Source organism: Carlito syrichta, unplaced genomic scaffold (assembly GCF_000164805.1).
Source record: "Carlito syrichta isolate Samal-C Ts95f unplaced genomic scaffold, Tarsius_syrichta-2.0.1 Scaffold305200, whole genome shotgun sequence".
Taxonomy (NCBI): Eukaryota; Metazoa; Chordata; class Mammalia; order Primates; family Tarsiidae; genus Carlito; species Carlito syrichta.
The window spans coordinates 117,708-135,069 of NW_007249296.1; the positions used below are offsets into that span (position 1 = coordinate 117,708).

The 17,362-nt window shown below is 33.9% G+C and overlaps 1 pseudogene; it reads left to right on the top strand.

Annotated features, from left to right (window-relative positions):
• The first annotated feature begins 410 nt into the window (after positions 1-410).
• LOC103263637 lies at positions 411-813 on the top strand (annotated as a pseudogene).
• The last annotated feature ends 16,549 nt before the right edge of the window (positions 814-17,362 follow it).

A 17,362-nucleotide genomic window follows, 5' to 3' on the forward strand; every position in this document is an offset into this window, starting at 1 on the left:
GTTTTGTTTTTATTTTCAACCCATACTGGCCTTTTGCTTCTCTTGTACAAATCAATTCATCCCATCTATCTCTCTTCTGTCCTTCTTTTTCAAACCTTAAATAACTCTTCCAGGAAAAGTTCTCTCAGGACAAAGATTATGGAATCTCAGCTGTTAAATTGAAACAGTGCCTTGAGCCGGAGAAAAGGTTTTAAACAAAGAGAAAGGAGGAGCATAGAGATAAACCATCTGGAGATAGAAAAAAGAATTAAAAGGAAAGAAAAGAATAATAAGTTATTTAGAAATCATTATACACCTTTTCTAATGGATTTGAGGAAGAGAGTATGGCAAAATATAATCACTCTCTTCGGTTTGAGAGTAAATTATCCCAGTCATCTGGTTCTTAACCAAAAGTTGAGAATCGATCTCCTACCTGGCATCATGGCTGCCCTCAGACCCCTGGTGAAACCCAAGATCGTCAAAAAGAGGACCAAGAAGTTCATCCGGCACCAGTCAGACCGATATGTCAAGATTAAGCGTAACTGGCGGAAGCCCAGAAGTATTGACAACAGGGTGTGTAGAAGATTCAAGGACCAGATCTTGATGCCCAACATTGGCTACAGGAGCAACAAGAAAACAAAGCACATGCTGCCTAGTGGCTTCCAGAAGTTCCTGGTCCACAATGACAAGGAGCTGGAAGTGCTGCTGATGTGCAACAAATCTTACTGTGCTGAGATTGCTCACAATGTTTCCACCAAGAACGGCAAAGAGCAGCCCAGCTGGCCATCAGTCACCAACCCTAATGCCAGGCTGCGCAGTGAAGAAAATGAATAGCCAGCTCGTGCACGTTTTGTGTTTAAATAAAACCATAAAAACTGCCAAAAAAAAAAAAAAAAGTTGAGAATCACTCTATCGATTTCTGTTAGAATTTTTACTGGGATGTTAATGAGAAGTAAGGCATTTCATTGTTTAAGACCATTTCAGTAAAGTATTTAGTTCATTGCACCTGAATAAACAAACCAAAAAACCCATTTGTTTGTAGTTTTATTGCAATTTTCCTAACCATTAGTTAACATAAGCAAATTGCACATACAAAACAACCTACGCTTGTCAGGCCTCCATTTAGATCCTTAGAACTTCACCATTTCCAGATTGGCAGTAATAGAAAACTGCCAGGGAAGAGGGGGAGTGGGATTGGCAGCAGAGGGAAACTATGGGGGAGGGACAGGGACACATCTCATCAACAAGGGTACCTGCATAATGAACATTTGTATAACTTACACTGAACTCTGCCCCACATATTCAAGGAAAAAAAAGAAAGAAAGAATTATTCTAAAAAAAATAACTTCACCATTTCCTAATTTCTTCCTCATGTTGAAGAAAGGAAGGACTACTATTTTATCTGTTCATAGACTTCTTCCTCCCAATTTTAATTGTTTTCCTGACTTGAATTTCTCCATAGAGAGAATGAAAATCGACCTACTGCCCAGAAAAATATGTTGTTGTGAAGTGTTCCTTTCTATTCTTTTGACATGCTATGCTCATTTTCAATGTTGTTGACAATTTCTCTTAACTATTTCCATTGTAAAATAATCTCCTATAAACTAGTTATAGTACTACTTTATGGCAATAGTCAACTGTCTTTAATCACTAAATTGACAGTGTTTAGCTTTCCTTAAGATCTTCCTAAGCAGGGGCCCTCTTGACTCAATTTCATTTATAACTTATACATTGTATTTTCACTTTACTTACATTTTCCATCCCAATTCTCTTAAACCACTTCTACAAATGGATCGAGGCCAGTTTCAAATTAACACCAGGAACAAAGTTTCTTCATTTTTTTCATTTTTTTCTTCATGATAATGTTTCCACTATGCTTTTCACGAATTACACTTCCTACTTCCCTTACACATTCTTTATCAACTGAAATTTAACTTTGTTCTCCTAATACCAGCATTACTGCCATGACCCCACCCAGCAGTCTGAAAATATATAGTTTAAACCTATGCCATGTCCATTCTTTACCTTAAGACGTGTAATATTTTACGAGAACTATATTAATGACCATCTAGTATTTTTAAATGAGGTGCCAATTCAAGTTTTCAATAGATATGCATTGGACACTTTCTGTGTTTTAGACAGTATGCTGAACACTAAATTTTGAAAATGCTATTGTCTATAGTAATGCAAAAAATATCTACCTTTCATATGGAATAACAGAGCTTTCAATGTGTGATTGAGGCATATTTAGCATAGCACACAGCCTAGATATAGTTAGGCAAGTTTTCTTAGGCAGGTAGAATTTGGATAATTAAGAAACAAGGTGGTTAAGCATTGAGGCACCTTTCTTATCAGTACACGACCTTCACCAGATTAGTCAGGCATTTCATACTGACCCCTTGTGCGTTGGAATGTGGATTTACCAGTAGGGTAAATTACAGAAACAATAAAGAATTACCCAAAGTGCAGAGGCATGATGTTCTTAAAAAAAAAACCCAGATCTAGTTAAGCAGTAGTTTTTCATTATTTAAAGGACCCTTGCAATCTTGTGACACATGTAAACTTAAAGGATTAAAAGATAGTAGTCAAGACGCACGATCATATATCTGCAGCCCTCCTCTCTTAGTTTATGGAATAGTTTGCTTAATCATTGTTGTGAATTTATACAAATCTGCTTGTTGAAGGCAAGAGTTGTCTTCTCTTTAAAATACCCGTGTTCTCCCTTGAATGTGTTTTCCACTCTGTAAAAAACAATACTTTGATCCTCTTAGGAACTTGCTCTTAAATTATTTCTCATGGTGAAGTCAACAACCCATGGAACAACTATACCCCACTTACCCTCAGGATGGCAGAGCTTTAACTATGTATTTTTACCTATATTCAACATAAGATTTGTTAAAAATTCATGAAAATGTGCAGACATATCACTTGCTTTGGACAGTAATAAATTACTTTTCCTGGTTTAGGACAATTTAGTAACTAATTAATGTATTATATTATTCATATCCACATATTATTTAGAGCTAATATTTTTTTCCTAGAAAAATGGAAACTTGATCAGTTAATTTAATGAAATGTGCACTTTTTTAAATAGTAATTCTAAGATAAGGTAATCTGCTAAATAAGCCTACAAGAATTTACTTTCTATAAATATAGTATCATCTCTAATATCTGGGGGTTATTCCTTTAAAAATTACAACTTACATATTTGCTATCTGGTCTACAAAATTTCTAATATCCAAAAAGTAATTATCATTCCATTTCTGCAAATGAGTGTCCCTTATTTCTCTATGAAGAACTGAAAGAAAAATAATTAAACCATGAGAGTTATCATTTAAAAGTGAAGTAGAAAGTGTCCTATAGCATGTTCCCTTTCTTTTTAACCAATCCTTTAACCTGAAATCCTGGGTTTCAATGTAAGAAAACTTTTTCTTATTTTCTCCTAAGATCAGTCACGCAAACCATCCAACACCACATCTTTATTCAGCTAAATTATGAGCTACATGTACATTTAAAGGAAAATTCTAGGATTCAAAAGAAAAAAGAGGGCATTTTTGGTTTTTTAAAAATCTGCCACTAAGAATTGAATAGCTTCTTACTATACGGCATTGCATGTATTTTGTGGATAGTTAATTATAAAAATTATCACTTTCTTCTGCCAAGCGTTGCCTGATACCTTAATATATGGTGAAGTGAAACTTTTATAATTGTCACTATTTTAAAGGGTGATAATTTAAGAGTTACCCAGAGGGATCATGTGGTCTCATCTACTGACAAGCTCGGTTGCCAGTGTACACCTGAGGATGAATACAGAGGTTGTCATAGCAACACTGAAATTTGGCGAACTGCTCACAAAACTGAAGTGTTCTTGTGAAGCCCAGGAATGCAAGTCTAATGATTTCTGCTTGTAAGCCTTACTGACTGCATGGTCAGAATGCGGCAAGCAAGGTTCAATCAGGTATTCAGTTGCTCCTTGGTTCTCCTTGCTAACAATTCTCAGAGAAATCTGTTCTTTTTGGCCAACTGACTCTTTCCTTCACTGCCTTCAGTGCTATCACTTAAAGCACTTGGAAAATATGTACCATCCAGTTAATATCAAGACTGATTTTTAACTTAGTCTATAGCAGTGTGTAATTTGAGAAACTATACACAGCAATTTTAAGCAAAAATGCAGTGAAATCAGGACTGTATTAGGAACATATAAATTGTAAAGCCTACTCTAATAGGAAATTAGTTTTCTTGACTCCCCCTCCCCCTGGAGAATAAGAAAATACAGATGAGACAAATTATATAGACACATTATATTTTAGAGCTGTGTCCAAAAATATATTAATTGTTAATGTCATATCGATGTGAATGCATACAAGTAAATGAATGTGAACAGCCTTGAAAAGCAAAGATCTAACTTCTTTTCTTCCAAAACTGAAGGAAAGAGTAAAATATTTCATAAAGTTTCAATTATCATGCTAATGTAATTTGTTTATCTTCTTCAATAATTTTTAGCTGTCTCCAAAATGAAATTTTAGAATACTTTCTTTAGAGCTTTTGAGACATTAATCATATTGTACTTTCTCATCAAAATGTTTTTCAAATTATCTCCAAGACAATAAGTCCTAAGTGTTGACTATGAATTTTGTACTTTTTGATCTGTCTCCAGAAAACATAAAATCAAACAGGGTAGTCAGACACATTTACTCCAACAATTCTTGTAGGCTACAAGACACTATACTACACTATATGCATCTTACTGTATTGTATAGTAGTTGATTATTTTTTAGAGAAAGAAGGAGACAAGATGCCAGCGAAGGGGGAAATGTGAGCATATAAGCTAAACTGAGTAAGAGTAATATTCAAGAAATAGTCTGGTAAGGCTTAAAGTGTGGTTGATATATAAAACCTGGGTGGGGGGTTTGTGAAAATTAGTATAGGGAGATAAACTTTAATTATGTTGTAGAAGACATTGAATGTTTTAAGAAAAGATGTGATTTAATCATATTGCAGCTCCAATATATATGTGGAAATAGACTGAAATAGAGAAAATCAGAGTTGGGAAGACCAAGCAAAAGAAAGTGCATGACAGAGCCAAAAGAGCTGAAGAGAAGGAAACTTGACTATTGCAAAGTCAACAAACACTAATATTTTCAAAGGGCTTAGTATGAATTTCAAGTAAACTGCTTTTTGAAACAGTGTCTCATTTTATCTGCCCCAGATTCTCCCCAAGCTCTATTGTTCTCCCCTATTCATAGATGAGAAAACTGAGCACTGAAAGGTTAAAGAACTTCTCCCAAGGTCACACAACAGATAAAGATTTTGAATCAAGACTGACTGATTCCTGAAACATAGCCATTAAATAGCTATTAGAGGAAGAGGAAAATGAGTTCCTGGTTTTCTTAGCAGAATATCCATCCCCTTGATCTCTACTTTCTATAAAGAGTACCACTTTTATTAAATACTTTCATTAAAGTAGAAAAAGTAATGAATCCTTTTCAATGCTGTTAATTAATTTTGTAGAATAATAAAGAAATTGCAATGCAGTAAAATGGAGATTCATTAACAAGTATTATATTATACAATTTCAGAGTCTGAGAAAGATTCAAAGAGTATAATGTTTCTTTTTAATTTTATCTTCTCATTTTCAGAACCCAGTACAGTGGACCAGGTGAACATTGTTTAATGGAGAAACTTAGATATCAGCTATGCCAATCTTCTCATTTTACAAATGAGTAGCCTGGGATGCAGCTTAGTCCTGTTACTTGACAAAGAAGGGCATAAAAACCACATTCTCTGACTTCAGTGAACACAAGATAATTTTTATAAATAGTTCATTTATTTTAATAGAATTCTTACAGGGATAGCATAGAAATAAGAGCAAGAGCACAAACATGTACTTGCATATAAGAACTCAATTAGAAAAGTATGGTAAATGAATAGAATGTACTGTATAATAAGTCTATCAAAACCACTTAGTTGACACCAATAAGAAATTTGCTTAATTTTAAAATATCCAAAAGCTGACTAAAATGTATAATTTCTGATACCTTTTTACTGAAACATTTTAGCCTGCCTTAGTTCTTTATGGCCATATATTTACTTTAAAATTCACACACATGTGAAAATCAAAAAAAAAACAAAATAACTTGCTACTCTCTGATTCTGTGGCCTATGTTTTCATTAATTATCATCTACTTCAGTACCTTCTGGCCTCAATGTGCCACACTAGTAACTACCAATAGCAGTAAAAAAAGAATTTTGTTTATTTGAGAAAGAAATTTTTTCTGCAGAGGAGTTCAACATGTTCTTTACATGGGATATACGCTAGTAAGATGACTTTTGGCAAAATTTTTATACATCTGCTATAGGTAGCCTACAGCCTGGTGTCTTTAAAGGGACCAACCAGAGAAGCAACATTTTTTCCCCAGGACCCAGAAGCGAAGTTTATCTATCAGTGAACTTCTGATATTATCACATTTCAGAAAGTGCCAAATTACCAAAAAAGTAAGAATGAAGTTTCTTCACCTCTACAACAGAAGACAAACTTTTAGCAGATTTTGTAGTTAGTAGCTTCCTGGATGTTTTAATAACAGTTGATCTGTTGGCAACAAGCCACCATAGCAATGTTGTCATGTATGGACTCCCAACTGGGTGTGAACTGCAAACTCTCTATTGATAGATTTGGTAAGGAGACTGAGCCAGAGTATAACTCAACCATTTTTTAGTTGGTTTTGTGTATACTGGGGGAGAGGCAAGACTCAGCAAAGGAAACAACAGTACAATGACTTCCATTCTGGAGTGAGCCATCTCATCTTTCACTGGGACTTTAGAGAAGTCCTTTTGTATATAGTCTTTCTATTAGTTCTGATGGAAGTCTGCAAAAACCAGAGGTAGTGCTGATATTAGAAAGCAAAACATAAGCCTCAGAAGAATTTTGAAATGACTCATTTCCTTGACTAAATTGCATCTGATATTATAACTAACCTCAGTAAGCACTGTATATTATGATCATAAGTGTAAAAAAAGAAATACCTTTAGTTTTATTGTAATTGAATATGATATTTGACTCTTTAAAATCTAGTAAGTTGCTTTCTATTGGCCTTTTACATCTTATTCTATCATTAGTATTCATATTAAGAATTGAAAATTAAGAATGTTCCATAGCTCCTAGAAATGGCCATTAGGTGTGCATGCTAAGCTGTTTTGAGGAGTTGGTTATTACTGATTGAATAGTCATGAGTTCCAAGCTCAGAATTAATCTTTAAATTATACTAAAGAAAGGACATTTTGTTTTCAGGTTTTCTATGAATTACACATTTGATGACTACCAGGTTTTTCTTTCTTAATATGAGCAAAATGATATTTATTTTTTAAGTTATTCTAATGTTCTAGATTGTCACTAATGCTATACAACAGAGATGCAAGGCTTTAATGATCCTTGCAAAATGAATTTGATATACTTGGCCATTTCTCGAATCTCAAACATATCTATTTTGATACTCATTTTTCTTTTCAAAAAGCAATTTAAAAAGCAAAGTAAACATAGCATAAATATTTTGCTTTCACATCAATTTCAAAGATAAAAGGGGTGGTTTAATGGAGTGTGTGAAATAATATCAGTTTTATAAAGACTTATTTTCAGTGTGAAAGGTTTTAAGGACATTCTTTTGTAAAAAGAAAGCAATATAAGAAAAAAATTAGACTCTATATTTTTCCATTGTTTTAAGACTATTTGACTGTCATGTTTACCACACTATTCTAGATTGATCAACCACTCAAAGGGCTATAAAACTGAACAAAAATACTAGCATACTTTCAAGACCTGCAACAGTATATGAAATATTAAATTATTACACTTTGTGGTTATGTAGGTAAAACTAGTTTCCCTCAACAAGGCGTAGGACTTCAAATTAATAAGTGTTTCCTGTAGGTCCTCTCATTCTTTCAATAAAGTATTAAATGACTTGAAAATAGAGTGCCATTTATGCGAGAATAATATATTATATGCCATTCCATAAAAATGCAACCTATGTAATCAAGTAGTTTCTGTGGTTGGTTGTAGACATTTCAGAAAATAAGTTATGCAGATTCTAGAATACTAAGATACACTAAAATAATCAAATACATATCTGAGCACATTTCACACAATAACTGTGCATCAGAGTAGAAATAGTTAACTAAAGTATCTGTTAATAGTGGAAACTCAGCAATACTATCTGTCTAAAGATAAAGTTTGTGAAAATTTTTTCCAATCAGCAATTGTTAATTACTTCCTCTAACTAACAGGAAATTGTCTTATCTGTTGGATGTTCAGTTGTTTTGATATACTTTCTTTTCTCTTCTTTTCTTTTTTTTTGAATCGAAGTCTCACTCTGTCGCCCAGATTGGAGTGCAGTGGCCACTCCTGGCCACTGCAGCCTCGACCTGCTGGGCTCCGGCGATCCTTCCGCCTCAGCATTCCAAGTAGCTGGAACAACAGGCATGCGCTACCACCCCCACGACTAGTTTTTGATTTATTGTAGAGATGAGGTCTCACCAAGTAGCCCAGGTGGGTCTTGAACCTGCGGGCTCAGGCAATTCACTCGCCTTGGCCTCCCAAAGTGCTGGGATTACAGGCTGAGCTACTGATGTTTTGATAGACTTTTTAAAAAATATTTAAGATTAGCTTTTAATGGAACAAAATAGCAGTTCTAATAACATCACACCTAGCTAGATCTAGATGGTCTTACTTACAAAATTTTGAAAATGTATAATGTTTAAAAAGTACAACAATCTTCATAAGTTTTTTTTTTTAAGATCAATTTCTATTTTTTAAACTGTGCTTTTTGTGTCTAGTCTAAGAACACTTTGCCTAGCCCTAGATTCGGGACATTTTCTTCTCTGTATTTTCTAAAGATTTTATAGTTTTACATTTTACATGCCAGTCTAGAATTTGGGTTAATTGTTATATAACATATGAGATGGAGGTCAAGATTCCTTTTTCTACTTATGGATATTCACTTGCTTTAGCATTTTTTCAACAGGCTGTTTTTTCTCCATTATTTAATCACCTTTGTAAAAAATCAGTTGAATATTTGCATGGGCCTATTTTGCATTCTCTATTCTGTTTAATTGACCTATATGTTTATCACTCCACTAGTTTCACACTTTCTGAACAATTGTATCTAGATAGTAAGCTATCATATTGGTTAGAGTGATTTTTGGAGCTTTATTTTTCTTTTTCAGGGTTGATTTGGCTGTTCCAAGATCTCAGCCTGTCAATATAAATTTCAGAATAAGTTTGTCTATGTCTACAAAAATCCTTGTGGAAATTTTGATAAAAATTGCATTAAAACTATATATCAATTTAGAGAGAATAGGCATCTTTACTCTGTTAGGTCTTCCAGTCCATAAACACAGTCTGCCATTCCATTTATTTGTCTTTCTTCTTTTTTTCTTTTGACATTGGAAATTTTCAGCATGCAGAATCTGTACATGTCTTGTTAAATGTATGCCTAAATCCAATTACCAGTTAATAGCAACTCATTCTTCAATTACTATATGGATCCTTCTTACATTTGTTATTATATATTTCTTAATAATGATGTCATTTCATAATCTGTTCTGAAATCTAAAATTCTACTTGTTTCTATGATATTCTCTCTTCTTTGTCTGACAAATCAGTTCTACATGATACGCTGCTCTCAAAAGTTTCAAATGTTGTAGTGTCAGCCACCAAGAGATATTTCCTAAATCCATCTTTTGATAACCTGAGTTATCTCAAACAGATGAGGTTGTCAGACATGGTCATTTAGCAGTAATGGTGTCAAGAATTAGGCAAATGAGTTACTATGGCTTTAAGAAGATAAAACAAATTTATAAAAATTACAAATTAAAGGGTAAATACAAAATGAAGGCTTTCCTTGTTTTAATTTAATTTAATTTTAAAGTTATGGGGTAAAAGTCAGGATTGTGTTCATAAGTGGTATAGGCCCAGAAGAAGCTTTGGGTCTCCTATTGGGCCTCAGTTTGTCTGGATTAGAATCAGGCACCCTTATTGATATTATGTGCACCCCCCTTCCCTGTTAGTGTCCCGCTACTGCTAATACCTTATTGTAGTAGTGTGATAGGTGCTCAGGGTCTACTTATGAGTAAGAACATGTGATAATTAGTACAGGATAGTGTACACTATAGATTGCTTCTGAGTATTACCAATTTCAGCTAAGCCTCTTCAAAAACATAAATATACACATACCCTATCCAACCAACACCACAGATATATCTTCAGAAAAAAGTCCTCCCCTACAAAAGCAAATCCATAGAATGGAAAGAAGCAACCATTACACCAAATGTGCAGATGTTCCAGTGTAAGGACACAAGGAATTAAAAAGCAACAAAATGTGACACCTTCACAGGAACATGATAATACTGCAGCAACAGAGTCCAATAAAAAAAGTACTAAACCTTGGATAAAGAATTTAAAACAGTGATATTTTAAAATCTCTATTCTTATTTACTAACAAAAGTTTTATTTTAAAAGCTCAATGAGATAGGACATATACAGAAAAATAATACAAAGAAATCAGAAAAACAACTCAAGGTATGAATGATAAATTTATCAAAATGGTAGATATCATAAAAAGCAAAACAGAGATTCAGAAACTGATAAATTCATTTAATGAATTTAATGCAGAATACATTCAAAAGATTCAGCATTAGACTAGATCAAGTAGAAGGAAGAATTTAAGAACCTGAAGACAGGTCTTTTGAAATAATCTAGTCAGACAAAAATAAAGAAAAAATAAGAAAAAAAATTAATAAAGCATAATGGGCATAGTTAGAATATTTGAATTTTAGGTGTGCTAGAAGGCAAAGAGAAATGGAAAAGGATAGAAAAAACCCATTTAATAAAATACTAGTCAAAAAATTTCAAAGTCTAGCAAGAGATTTGGACACCACATACTGGAAGCTCAGAGATCCCCAGACTGATGTGATGCAAAAAGGAAAGACTGAAATCCTGTTAGCTATTCCAGGATCTCGGTCTTTCCTTTTTGAATTGCACCCTGACAAAGAAAAATAAAGCTCAAGAAATCACTCTACCCAATATTATAGCTTACTATCTAGCTACATTAGTAAAGAAAGTGTGAAACTGGTAGAAAAATATGCATATAGATCAATGAAACAGAATAGAGTATGCAAAATAGGTACATGCAAATATTCCACCAATTTTTTACAAAGGTGAAAAAATAATTAAATGGAGAAAAAACAGCTGGTTGAAAAAGAGAATGGGGAAAAAAGACTGTCAACCAAGCATATTATATCCAGCAAAAATAATTAAGGAGAAATAAATTCTCTCCCAGACAAGCAAAAGCTGAGGGATCAGCCCTACAGGAAATGCTTAAGAAAATCCTACACTCAGAGAAGAAGGTATGATATCTGCTACCATGAAAGCACACAAAAGTATTAAAGTCACTGGTACAGCACACATCCAAATAAGAAAGAAGAGACTCAAATGTCAGCAATGCAGAAAATTCCAAATCACAATGACAAATAATAGAGAGAAGAAAGGAACAAAGGCTATACAAAACAACAAGAAATTAATTTATAAAATGACAGGAATAAGCACTTACATATCAATAATAACCTTAAATGTAAACGGATTAAACTTTTCACTTAAAAGATATAGTACAAAGACATACAATTGTACTATATGCTGCCTATAAGAAACTCATCTCGTCTGTAAGGACACATATAGAATGAATATAAAGGAATAGAAAGAGATATTCCAGGCAAACAGAAGCCAAAAGTGAGTAGGAATAGCCATACTTACATAAGATAAAGCAGACTTTATGCCAAAACAGTAAAAGAGACAAAGAAGGTCATTACACAATGATACATGGATCAATTCAACAAAAGGATATAACACATTTTATACACTCAACACTGGAGAACACAGATAAATAAAGCAAATATTATTAAATATAAAAGAAGAGCTATACTTCAATGAAATAGTAGTTGGGAACTTAAACACTTACTCTAAACATTAGACAGAGCTTCTAGACAGAAAATTAACAAAGAAATATTAGATTCAAACAGTACATTAGACCAAATGAACTTAAGAGAAATTTATGGAACGTTTCTTCCAACAGCTACGTAATGCACATTCTTCTTATGAGGATATAAAACAATTTATCCAGTATAGACAAGTGTTAGGTAACAAAACAAGTCTCAAAAAATTTTTTAAAAATCAAAATTATATCAAGTATCTTCTCAGACCACAGTGGAATAAAACTTGAAATTAATAACAAAAGGAAACTGATTGGGCCTGATCTCACTTCTATAGTCCCAGTAATTTGGGAGGCTGAGACAGGAGGATCACTTGAGGTCAGGAGTTCAAGACAAGCTTGGACATCATAGTGAGACTTGGTCTCTACAAAAAAATCAAAAACATTAGCCAGGCATGATGGTAATGCATATGTAGTCCCAACCACTTAGGAGGCTGAGATGGAAGGATCTCCTGAACCAAGAGGTCCAGGCTGCAGGGTGCTGTAATTGTGCCTTTGTCCTCCAGACTTGGTAATAAAGTGAGACAGTGACTCAAACCAAAAACAGAAACAAAACAAGAGGAATATTTGAAACCGTACAAATACCAGGAAATTATCAATGTGCTCTTGAGTGACCACTGGGTCATGAAGAAATCAGGAAAGAAACTTTTAAATATACTTGACACAGATGAAAATTGAAATACAACATACTAAAACCTATGGGATACAGCAAAAGCAGTGCTAAATTAAAAGTTTATAACAATAAATACATGAGTCAAATAAAAGAGAAAAGATGCTAAACAGTCTAATGATGCATCTCAGGAACTACAAAAAGAAGAAAAAAACAAACAAATGAAATTAGTAGAAGAAAGGAAATACCAAAGATCAGAAAAAAACTAAACAAAATATAATAAGAACTAATAAAAAAATACAAAGGATCAACAAAATGAAAAGTTGATTCTTTGAAAACATCAACAAAATCAATTAACTGCTAACTAGCATAATCAAGAAAAAAAAAGACCCAAATAAATGAAATCAAATTTAAAAAAAGACATTACAATGATATGACAGAAATAGTAAAGATTATCAGAAACTATTAGGAATAATTTTACACTAACAAACTGGAAAATCTACAGAAGATGGATAATTTCCTGGACACATACAACCTACCAATATTGAACAAGGAAGAAACAGAAAATCTGAACAGATAAATAATGAGTAATGATACTAAATCAGGAATAAAAAGTCCCTCAGCAAAGCGGGGCTCGGTGGCTCAGCCTGTAATCCCGTGCCTTTGGGAGGCTGAGGTGAGTGGATTGCCTGAGTCCATGGGTTCGAGACCCACCTGGGCAGCGAGACCTCATCTCTACAATAAATCAAAAAATCAGCCGGGTGTGGTAGCGCATGCCTGTAATTCCAGCTACTCGGAAGGCTGAGCCAGAAGAATCGCCGGAGCCCAGCAGGTCGAGGCTGCGGTGGCCGGGAGTGGCCACTGCACTCCAGTCTGGGCGACAGAGTGAGACTCCGACTCAAAAAAAAAAAAAAAGAAGTCCCTCAGCAGAGAAAAGTCTAAAACTGGATGACTTCAATGCTAAATTCTGCCAACCTTTCAAAGAAGAACTACCACCAATTCTCCTTGAGCTATTCCAAAAAATTAAAAGGAAGAATTCTCCATAACTATTTCTACATTACTATCCTGATGCTAATACCACACAAGGACAGAACCAAAAAAAAGAAAACTACAGGTCAATATCTCCGATGAACATAGATACAAAAATTCTCAACAAAATTCTAGCAAATGATAGCCAACAGCATATCAAAAAGGTGATGCACCATGATCAAGTGGAATTTTCCCCAGGTGTGCAAGAATGGCTCAAGGTATGCAAATCAATAAATGTGATACCTTGTATTAACAGAATAAAGAGGAAATAAAATATGATATCTCAACAGATGCAGAAAAAAGTTAATAAATTCAGTACCCCTTCATGATGAAAACTCTCAGTAAACTATGTGTGGAAGAAACATACCTCAATGTATAAAGGTCATATTTGACAAACCCACAACAAACATCATACTGAATGAATGGGGAAAAGCTGAAAGGCTTTCCTCTAAGAAATGGAACGAGACAAGAATATTTACTTTCACCACTCTATCCAACATAGTGCTGGAAGTCTTAGCCAGAGCTATCAGGCAAAATAAAGAAATTAACGGCATCCAAATTGAAAAAGAGAAAATCAAGTTGCTTCTTTTTGTAGATGATAGGATTTTATATATAGAAAAACTTAAAGATTCTACCTTAGATCTGATTAATAAATTTAGCATACTTTAGGATACCAAATCAACCTACAAAAATCAGTAGCATTTCTATATATTAATAATGAACTAGCTGAGAAAGAAATCAAGAAAGCAATTCCATTTAAATTATCTACAAAAAATTAATATGCCAGAATTAAATTTGACCAAGGAGATAAAAGACTTGTACAAGGATAGCTACAAAACACCAATGAAAGACAGTTAATAGGACACAAACTCATGAAAAAAATATTACATGCTCATGGAACAAAAGAATTCACATTGTTAAATGACCATACATCCCAAAGCAATCCACAGATTCAATACAATCTCTATCAAACTACCAAAATTGTTTTTCACAGCAATAGAAAGAACAAACCTAAAATTCATACGGAACTTAAAAAAAAAGCTCAAATAGGCAAATCAATCCTAAGGCAAAAGAAGAAAACTACACTACATGATTTCAAAATATACTACAAAACTTTAGCAACCAATCAACATGGTACTGATGTAAAACAGACACATAGACCAATAAGACAGAATAGAGACTCCAGATATAAGTACACGCATTTACAGTTAATTCATTTTCAACATAGCTGCCAAGAACATTCACTGGGGAAAGCACACTTTCTTCAACAAATGGTTCTGGAGAAACTGGATATCCATATGCAGAAAACTGAAACTGGACCCCTGTCTTTACCATAAATAAAAATCAACTCAAAATGTATTAAATGTAAGACCCCAAACTATAAAACTACTGGAAGAAAACATAAAAGAAACACTTCAGGACATTGATCTAGGCCAAGAGTTTATGTCTAAGACCTCAAATCATGGGCAGCAAACACTAAATAGACAAATGGGACTTAAACTAAAAGGTTTCTTCTCCACAACAAAGAAAACAAAAAATAGAGTTAAGTGACAATCTGGAGAGTCAGAGAAACTATTTGCAAACTATTCATCTGACAATGTCCAAATACACCGAATATATACATAACTCAAAAATTTTAAAAAATCTCATGTAAAAGGTGGCTGTTTGTTTTTTCCTGTTGGCTCATTTGAGTTATTTGTAAATCCTGGATGTTAGACCTTTGTCAGATACACAGTTGGCAAACATTTTTTCCCATTCTGTGAACTGTCTCCCCACTCTCTTGATGGTTATTGCTTTGCTCAGCCTCACTAATCATCTGAGAAATGCCAATCAAAACCACAATGAGATATCACCTAACTCCAGTAAGAATGGCCATCATTAATAAAACAAAAATCAACAGTTGCTTACTAAGATGCAGAGAAAAGGGAATGCTTCTACACTGTTGATGGGAATGAAAACTTATTCAACCTCTATGGAAAACAGTGTGGTAATTTTTAAAAGAACTAGAAGTTGACCTTCTTTACAACCCAGCAATTCCCTTTCTGGAAATATACCTCGAGGAACTCAATTTTATCCCACAAAAAAGATACCTGTTTGCACATGTTTATTGCAGCACTATTCTCAATAGCAAAAACATGGAACCAACTAAACTACCCATCAAAACTGGAGTGGATAAAAAAATGTGGTACATATATATGATGGAATATTATGCAGCCATAAAGAAGGACAAAATTATGGACTTTGCAGCAAGTTGGATGGATTTGGAGTCTATCATACTCAGCAGTCTATCACAGAAACAAAGAACTGAGTACCACATGTTCTCACTCATAAGTGGACCCTAAATACCTATCACAATACTACAGAAAAAGGATTGGCAGTAGCAGAACACTGCTGGGAGGGTGTGGGGTACATAACAACAGTAAGGGTTCCTGTTTCTAATCCAGGCTAAGTGAGGTCCAACGGGAGGCTCAAAACTTCACCTATACCTAATCACTTATGTACACAATCCTGGCTTGTACCACACAACTTTAAAATAAAATAAAACTGTTTGTAATGATAAAATAAAATAAAATAAAACATGGGCAAAGGACAGGGATAGACGTTTCTCAGAAAAAGAAAGGCAAATGGTCAACAGTTATATAAAAAATGCAAATTTTTTTCAATCATCATCACATGCACACACAAGGAAGTACTATTAGGCCATAAAAGAATGACATCATGTCATTTGCAACAATATGGATGGAACTAGAAGTTATTATGTTAGTTGAAATAAGCCAAGCACAGAAAGACAAATATTGCACATTCTCACTCTTAAGTGGGAGCTAAAGTGGTTGAGCTCATGGAGGTAGAGAATAGAATGGTAGATACCAGAAGATAGGAAGGGTGTGTGAGTGGATGGGGAGGGAGATAAAGAGAGGTTGATTGATGGGTATATGTTTAGATAGAAGAAATAAATTCTAACGTTCAATAGCAGAATAGGGTGACTACAGTTAACAAAAATATATGTTATGTATTTCGAAGTAGCTAGAAGAGGACTTTAAATAATGGTCCCAACATACAGAAATGATTAATACTTGAGGTGATGGACACCAAAATACCCTGACTTTATCATTACATAGTCTATACATGTTATAAAATATCACATGTACCCCATAAATATGTACGTGTTGTATCAATTAAAAAATAAAATAATAATATTTAGCCATAACTCTACCCGCCAGAAATTGCATTAGTCTTGTATGTTATATTATTTGGCTTGGAAAAGTCAAAAGACATAAAAATGCAGCATGCAATCAGAACAAAACACATATTGCCAGTTGTGCCTAATACGGAGATATCTAGCCAAATGTAGAAGGGACTGCTAGAAATTAAAATTCAGTTCATGCTTTACTTGCCAAACCATAGGCTCTAGTTCCATCTGCCAAAAGGAGCTCTGTTTTCTAATCTTTATGAAGACATAATATATGCAAATAACTGCCCTATGTAGCATACAAGAAGTAGTGGTCATCTGAGTTTGCTTCTATTCCAAATGCCTAAAAAAGCCTAGAATTCAGAGGAGACAGGCATCAATGGAGAGTCAAGTGTTGGAACAAGGCTTCATATACCAGCAGAACTTGAATTGGACCTAGAAAAATAGGTACAATTTGGTTTTAAAAATAGTGGACAATTGCTAATGAAAGAAGCATAAACACTTAATACCCAAAAGATG